The sequence below is a fragment of the Salvelinus sp. IW2-2015 genome, unplaced genomic scaffold, assembly GCF_002910315.2.
Source record: "Salvelinus sp. IW2-2015 unplaced genomic scaffold, ASM291031v2 Un_scaffold5521, whole genome shotgun sequence".
NCBI lineage: Eukaryota > Metazoa > Chordata > Actinopteri > Salmoniformes > Salmonidae > Salvelinus > Salvelinus sp. IW2-2015.
In genome coordinates this window covers 56,125-64,463 of record NW_019946786.1, presented here as the reverse complement: position 1 = coordinate 64,463, position 8,339 = coordinate 56,125, and the positions used below count along the sequence as shown (strand labels likewise).

Below are 8,339 nucleotides of genomic sequence, written 5' to 3'. Positions count from 1 at the left end.
AGGGTTAGGGTTAAGGTTAGGGTTAAGGTTAGTTAGGTTAGTTTAGGTTAGGGTAGGTTAGGGTTAAGGTTAGTGTAAGGTTTAGGGTTAGATTAAGTTAGGGTAGGTTTAGTGTTAGTGTTAAGTTAGGGTTACTTAGGATGAGATTAGGTTAGGTACCTTGATAATAGTTTCTGATACTCCTGTATGCCAGGGCGATGGAGGCCTGTACCAGGGGTCAGGCCTGCGTAACTTCTCTGACTCTGCCTGGAGCATACAGCTCCTAGTGGGGAGAGGAGAGTGAGGAGAGGACACACACACACACACACACAACACACACACCACACACAAACACACACACACACCAACACACACACACAACACACACTTACTTGGTGGGGGACACCACCTCAAAGCAGAACCTCCTCTCTCCGTCCTCACAGGGTTTGACTGAACACAGCCTCAGGTCTTACCCACAACCGTCAGGACATTCCTATTGGCAGAGAGGAGTGTCAATCAAAACACGACATCCTAACATTGGCAGAGAGGAGTGTCAATCAAAACACGACATCCTATTGCAGAGAGGAGTGTCAATCAAAACACAACATCCTAACATTGGCAGAGGAGGAGTGTAATTAAAATTTAGTCCCTGGCTTACTGTACTAGTCCATAGCACATAATAACATTGTAATTAGATCTCTCCTGTTATTAAAAGCCACAGTTTTGTTCTATATTTTACGGAAACACTGTTTGGTGGACTTGTTTCTACCTGCATTTGTCAGTGTAATATTCACTAAAGAGTTCTCTGATACAGGTCTTGTGTTTGTTTTGTTCTTTCTACAGGTGTGTTCCTACCTTGAGTCTCTTCTGGTAGACCAGCTGGTGTTCTGTATGGAGAACCACGTGGAAAGCAGGGGAGAGGAGGAGAGAGGGAGAGGAGAGGAGAGGAGGTCAGAGGATGAGGGAGGAGAGAGGAGAGTGAGGGAGGAGAGAGGAGAAGAGGAGAGAGGAGGTGAGAGGAGAGGAGGAGAGAGGAGAGGAGAGAGAGGAGGGAGAAAGGAGGGAGTAGAGAGGGGGAGAGAGGAAGGGGAGGAGAGAGAGGAGAGGAGAAAGGAGGCGGAGAACAATTGCCAGTCAAACAGAGAGGAGTGATAGTAACTAGTTGCAGGATGAGGTTGAGAGGACAGGTGTGGCTCCAGAAAGGTGTTTCTGTCTCACCTGTTCCAGGTCTTGAAGGTGTTGGAGGACTCTTGAACAGATAACCTTCCATCACCACTCCCGTTGGGAGCTCTACGTTGAACTCCAGCCTTGTTACCATCTGAGGAGAAGTCTAAGTACATACAAAGACAGGGAGAGAGGAGAAATGAGGTAGTGTCTGTAGATATTACAGAGGAGAGGAGAAGACTGAGGTCAGTGTCTGTGATAACTTACAGAGGAGAGGAGAAGACGTGAGTCAGTGTCTGTAGATAACTTACAGAGGAGAGGAGAAGACTGGGTCAGTGTCTGTAGATAACTTACAGAGGAGAGGAGAAGACTGGGTCAGTGTCTGTAGAGGAATAACTTACAGAGGAGAGAGGAGAAGACTGAGGTCAGTGGTCTGTAGATAACTTACAGGAGAGGAGAAAGACTGAGGTCAGTGTCTGTAGATAACTTACAGAGGAGAGGAGAAGACTGAAGGTCAGTGTCTGTAGATATTACACGAGGAGAGGAGAAGACTGAGGGTCAGTGTCTGTTAGATAACTTACAGAGGAGAGAGGAGAAGACTGAGGGTCAGTGTCTGTAGATAATTACAGAGGAGAGGAGAAGACTGAGGTCAGTGCTCTGTAGATACTTTACAGAGGAGAGGAAAGATGAGGTCGTGTCCTGTAGATAACTTACAGAGGAGAGGAGAAGACTGGTCAGTGTCTGTAGATAACTTACAGAGGGGAGGAGAAGACTGAGGTCAGTGTCTGTAGATAACTTTCAGAGGAGAGAGGAGAAGACTGAGGTTAGTGTCTGTAGATAACTTCAAGAGGAAGGAGAAGACTGAGGTCAGTGTCTGTAGATAACTTACGAGGAGCGGAGAAAGACTGAGGTCAGTGTTATGTAGATAACTTACAGAGGAGAGGAGAAGACTGGGTCAGTGTCTGTAGATAACTTACAGAGGAGAGGAGAAGACTGAGGTCAGTGTCTGTAGATAACTTACAGAGGGAGAGAGAGAACTGAGGTCATGGCGTCATTAGTCACCAGTAGTCATTAGTCAACCGTGTCATTAGTCAACCGTTGTCATTAGTCAACAGTGTATTAGTCAACAGTGTCATTAGTCAACCATAGTGTCATTAGTCAACCGTGTCTGTAGTCAACAGTCAGTCATCAAACAGAGATACCAGTGCTTACCCCAATCCCTGTCCTTACCAGTCTACAGGCTCACAGCAATCAGATTTACAGAACGAGAGTAAAGCATATGGGAATCATAAGTCCTTCCTCTGTAAACACAACAACCAATGAACAGAGGCTTTGAAAGAATCATTTTATATATCTAGACTGTGACAATAACCTTACAGAACAGTAATTAGTACCTGCATTTTGGGGGGTGTGTTTGTTTGTCGTGTCAACACACTAAGACAATATTATCCCTGACGTGTAACACACTACGAACAATTATTAGTAGCCTGAGCAGTGTCACATACCCTACAGAAAGTATTAGTACCTGAAACGCTCGTCACACACTCCACGCACACTATTGTATGACATGTCCACACACTACAGAACAATATTAGTTACCTGACAGGGTCACACACTACGAACAATTTAGTACTGACAGTGTTCAATACACTTTACAGAAAGTACTTTAAGTACTGAGACAGTGTCATCAACACTACAGAAAGTATTAGTATGACAGGTCGTCCAATAACACTACAGAAAGTTAGTACTACAGTGTCAACAGACGAGAAAAGCAAGGGTTGATAGATAGTAGAACTAATGGGAATTATGGGCTGTCAATCATTCTGGCAGTGATATTTCTTGTGTCTGCTTGCTCAAAACGTGCGCCGCACAATTGTACATTAACTTGATGTAAGAAAAGATTATAGTCTAGTATCTACGGGTTATATCAGGTTTAAACTTGGTGGTCGAAGCCTGAATGCTGCATTGGCTGACAGTCATGGTATATCATGGTAATCACTCGTATATGTAACCTTAACCCTCATCGTAACTACTTACCCTCATCTAACAAACTTACTCCTCATCTGTTAACCCTAACCTCTACACCCTAACCCTTAACTCTCCTAACCTAATACCCTCTCCTTAAACCCTAACTTCCTCATCCTACCTAACTTACCTCTCCTAACCCTAACCTCACTAACATACCTCATCCCTACCTAACTTAACATTCTAACCTAAACTTAACCCTCATCTAACCCTAACCTCATCCTAACCCTAACTCATCCTACCTAACTCATCTAACCTAACGTTAACTTAACCTCACTAACCCTAAACGTTAAACTCCCCTCAATCTAACTAACTTAACCTCATCCTACTTAACCTCATCCTACCTACTCAATCTAACCTAACCTTAACCTCATCCTAACCTAATGCATCTAACCCTAACGCTTAACTTAACCTCATTCTACCTAACCTCATCCCTAACTCTAACCTTTAAACCTCATCCCTAACTCTAATTAACTCTCCTAACTTGATCATCCTACGCTTAACCTTAACCTGAATCCTAACCTAACCCTCATCTAACCTAACCCTCACCTAACTTAACCCTTATCCTAACCCTAACCATCTAACCCAATCCTTAAACCCTTATCCTAACCTCAACCTACTCTCTAACCTTAACCTCATCCTACCTTAACCTTACCTCATCCTACCCTAACCTTAACCCTCATCCTAACCTAACGTTAACCTCATCCTAAACTTTAACCCTCATCTAACCCTAACCTCATCTAACCTTCTAACCCTCATCCTAACCTTAAATCTAACCTTTAACCTCATCCTAACCCTAACCCTTCCTCTAACCCTAACCTTAACCTTAACCTATCCTAACTAACCTCATCCTAACCTTAATTAACCCTCATCCTAACCTAACCTTAACCCTCACTACATTACACCTCATCCTAACTAACTAACCTCATCCTAACCTTCACCTATCCTAACCCTAACCTCATCCTAACCTAACCTTAACCTATCCTAACCCTACCCTCATCCTAACCCTAACCTCATCAACACCTAACTTAACCTGATAAACTAACCTCCAACTTTATGTTCCATTATTTATTACTCACACTTTATGTAGGACGCAGTGGCATAGTTGTAGATCTCAGTTTTCTATTTGCATCTGCGACTGGAAGATAAAGCATAGCAGTGTGAAAACAGACAACCAGAGTTACAATGGAGTAAACAATAAACAAGTATAACATGGTAGAAAAAAAGAGAATCATATACACATTGTGCAAAGGCATGAGGTAGGCCAATAAATCGAATAATTACAATTTGCAGATTACCTGGGTGATAACTCAATCAATATCATTGCAAGAAAGAGAATCTGGTGTGCAAGAGCAAGAAACAGTAAATAGATAAAAGCGTATGGAGGGTGAAGGTAGGTAATTGGGTGGGTATTTACGATGGACCTATGTAAGTGCAGCGATCGGTAGTGCTTTCGGATAGCGAGATTTTTTTAAGTTGTTGAGGGAGATCAAAAGTTCTCAACTTCAGAGATTTTTGTACGAATTCGTTACAGTGCAGGCAGAGAAGAACTGGAAGGAAAGGCGTCCACAATGAGGTTTTAGCTTTAGAGGATGGATCAGTGAGATACCCTCTGACGCGCGTGCTTGCGGTGGTGGTAGCCCATCGTGACAGTGAACTGAGATAAGGGGACTGTACCTGCATAGCCCTTGGTGATGCCTGGAGCCAGTGGGCTCTGGGAGAGATCATGTAGGCGGGGAGCCGACTAGGGCATACAGGTGCAGTGGTGGGGTCGTAGTAAGTGCTTTATAAACAAAACGATTGGCACTGGTGATAACTGCATCAGTTTTGATGATGTAGAGTGTTTGGAAGCTTTTTGTGATGACATCGCCGAAGTCGAGGATCGTAGGCACTAGTCGAGTTTTACTCGGTAGTTTGGCGGCGTGAGGTGGAATGGAGGCTTTGTTGCGGAATAGAGCGATCTTGATTTGATTTTGGATTGGATATGTTTGATATAGTCTGGGAAGGAGAGTTTGCATAGTCTAGCCAGACACCTAGGTATTATAGATGTCCACATATTCTAGTGGAACCGTCCGGTGGTGATGATAGTCGGCGCTCGGCGGGTGGCCAGGCAGCGAACGGTTGAAGATGCATTTGGTTTTACTACGTGTTTAAGAAGCAGTATGGAGGCCACGAAGGAGTCGTTGTATGGATTGCAGTCGTTTGGAGGTGTGATAGTCACAGTGCTCCCAAGGAAGGCCGGAAGTATTGAATGGTGTGTCTTGCGTAGAGCGTGGATCAGGGGATGCCGCCAGCAAGAGCAAACATCAATCTGATGTATAGAGAAAGAGTCTGGCCGAGCAATGAACCTGTTGCGTACCCCATAAGAGACTGCCAGAGGACCGGACAGACATGCCTCACGATTTGACACACTGAACTCTGTCTGCAAAGTAGTTGGTGAACCAGGCAAGGCAAGTCATAGAAAACCCGAGGCTCACTGAGTCCCTGCCGCTAAGAATTGGTGATTGACAAGAGTCGAAAGTCCTTGGCAGGTCGATGAAAGACGGCTGCCCTAATGTTTTTCGATGCGGTTATGAATGTCGTTTAGTACTTGAGCGTGGCTGCAGGTGCACCCGTGGACCGGCTTCGGAAACCGGATTGCACGCGGAGAAGGTACGGTGGGGATTCGAGATGGTCCAGTGATCGTTCGTTACTTGGTTTCGAAGAACCTTTGATAGAGGGCAGGCATGGATATAGGTCTGGTAAGTTTGGGTCCAGGGTGTTCTCCCCTTTGAAGAGGGGGATGAGCGGCAGCTTTCAATCCTTGGGATCTAGATGATAGGAAGGAGAGGTTGAACCCGGCTGGTAATCAGGGGTGCGACTATGGCGGGGACAGTTCAAAATCGGGGGTCCAGATTGTCAAGCCCAGCTGATTTGGTATGGGTCCCAGGTTTTCCAGCTCTTTCAGAACATCTGCTATCTGGATTTGGGTAAGGAGAAGCTGGGGAAGGTTGGCGAGTGCAGCGGGGGGGACGGGTGCTGTTGGCCCAAGGTTTGGAGTCGCAGGAGGAAGGCCATGGCAGCCATTGAGAAATGCTTGTTTGAACGTCTTCGATTTATCACGGATTTATCGGTGGTAGAGTCTCGTACTAGCTCAGTGCAGTGGGACAGCTGGAGAGGCTGCTCTTTGTTCTCCATGGACTTTACAGTATCCCAGAACTTTTGAGTTAGGCACAGGAATGCGAATTTCTGCTTGAAAAAGGAATGTTTAAGGTCACGTTAAGGAATTAACTGAGAATGTTTAAGGTCACGTTAAGGAATTAACTCCGAATGTTTAAGGTCACATTAAGGAATTAACTCCGAATGTTTAAGGTCACGTTAAGGAATTAACTCCTAATGTTTAAGGTCACGTTAAGGAATTAACTGAGAATGTTTAAGGTTAAGGTTAAGATTAGGCATTAACTCTAAGCGGTCAAGGTTAGGGTTAAGGTTTGGGACAGGCTTACATTTAAAAAAACATCAGAAACAACTTTTCATCACTGCATTTAAAACATGCGACCTTTGGAATGACAGCTGGACGCTTCCACCCACCATCCCTGTCCATAACTCCCTAGCAAAACCCCAAACCCACTTGAAGGGAACAGAGCTCACTGTTACCCCTTAGTGCAAGGGTTCCATGTCATTTCCCCACGTCCTCAGACATGGATGGATGTCGAATACTGACTTGTATCACTGGTGACCTGCTTGCACACACACACGCTCTCTCTCTCTAATTAAAAAAACGGAATGGCATAATGCCTCCTATTCTAATATTAAACAAAGAAAGTTAATGTAGAAAGTTGCTATGACTACCCTGGGAGCGAGTATCAATACTACAATCCTATAGTAACTAAATCTCAAGGGGAAAAAAGCAACTAATAGCTTAGTTTAGTAAAATCTCACCCGTGTGTAATCCAACCTGGCGAATATCCTCATCTTTAGCAGAGTAGAATCCAACAGCATTTCACGTTCCAATTCTCCAGGATAAGAGCGTCTGCTAAATGACTTAAATGTAAATGTAAATGTAAATAAATAACCAATAGGCTACAAGTTACAATTTGACAATTAAAATTGTCAAAAWTTTTATAATTTCCAATATTTTCTGTTCTAGATTCGGCGTCTGAAGTCTTTAGAGGTCACCGGAGGAACGGAGAAAAATCTGACCTCACSCGAGCACACCAGTTTGAGCTGTGGTGAAGCCTGCGCTCCTGCAACACAGGCTCCCGCACCACCTGCTCGCGCTATTCCACATACGTATAGTCACGTCAGCGTGGGTTGGTCAGTTCAAAGCGCACACGGATTACCCTCATTAGCATACAGATGTCAGTTTATGTCACCCTCGCAGGGAACCGCAAACGTTATTTTACCGCCAGCTGCAGAGAGCTGCTGCCGCGAAAAAGCCACCGGTTGCAGCCCTGTGTGCAGAGCGATTTACGAGCGACCCGTACCCCGGCTTCCATCTGTCTGAGAGTCCACTGAACTATTGCTGCCTAATCAAGCATACATTATGGCTCCCAACACCCGTCCAAGGGTCTATACACCCCCCCTAATACACCCCCAGGGCTCCAGGCTACGCACACCTGCTCTTGGTCTAATTCCCATCCTAAATCACCCCCCTAGCCAGGACAGGAGAATGGAAGAATGTAGGAGAGGAGATCCTAGCATTCCATATCTAGCACTCGATTCCACTGGTTAGAATAGATGTTTTGTTTGTTTTGTTGTTTTTGTTTAGCTTGATTTGTCTGATCAACAGATCAACAATGAAACACCTTTTTGGTCTTTACYTWAAAAAAAAAAGATACACGTCAAATAACGCTATTTGAGCAGTCAAATAAGCTGGAGGTGGGGAGCCAGGACAACAACCTCTCCCTCAACGTGATGAAGACAAAAGGAGATGATCGTGGACTACAGGAAAAAGGAGGACCGAGCACGCCCCCATTCTCATCGACGGGGCTGTAGTGGAGCAGGTTGAGAGCTTCAAGTTCCTTGGTGTCCACATCACCAACAAACTAACATGGTCCAAGCACGCAAAGACAGTCGTGAAGAGGGCACGACAAAACCTATTCCCCCTCAGAAGACTGAAAAAGATTTGGCATTGGTCCTGAGATCCTCAAAAGGTTCTACAGCTGCAGCACCATCGAGAGCTTCCTGAC

At 44.9% G+C, this 8,339-nt stretch overlaps 1 long non-coding RNA gene across 1 annotated transcript; it reads left to right on the top strand.

Annotated features, from left to right (window-relative positions):
- The first annotated feature begins 1,371 nt into the window (after window positions 1-1,371).
- On the top strand, window positions 1,372-1,665 carry LOC139026698 (uncharacterized). Its single transcript, XR_011478600.1, has 3 exons — window positions 1,372-1,398; window positions 1,532-1,567; window positions 1,612-1,665. It is a non-coding gene; the product is annotated as an uncharacterized lncRNA (long non-coding RNA).
- The last annotated feature ends 6,674 nt before the right edge of the window (window positions 1,666-8,339 follow it).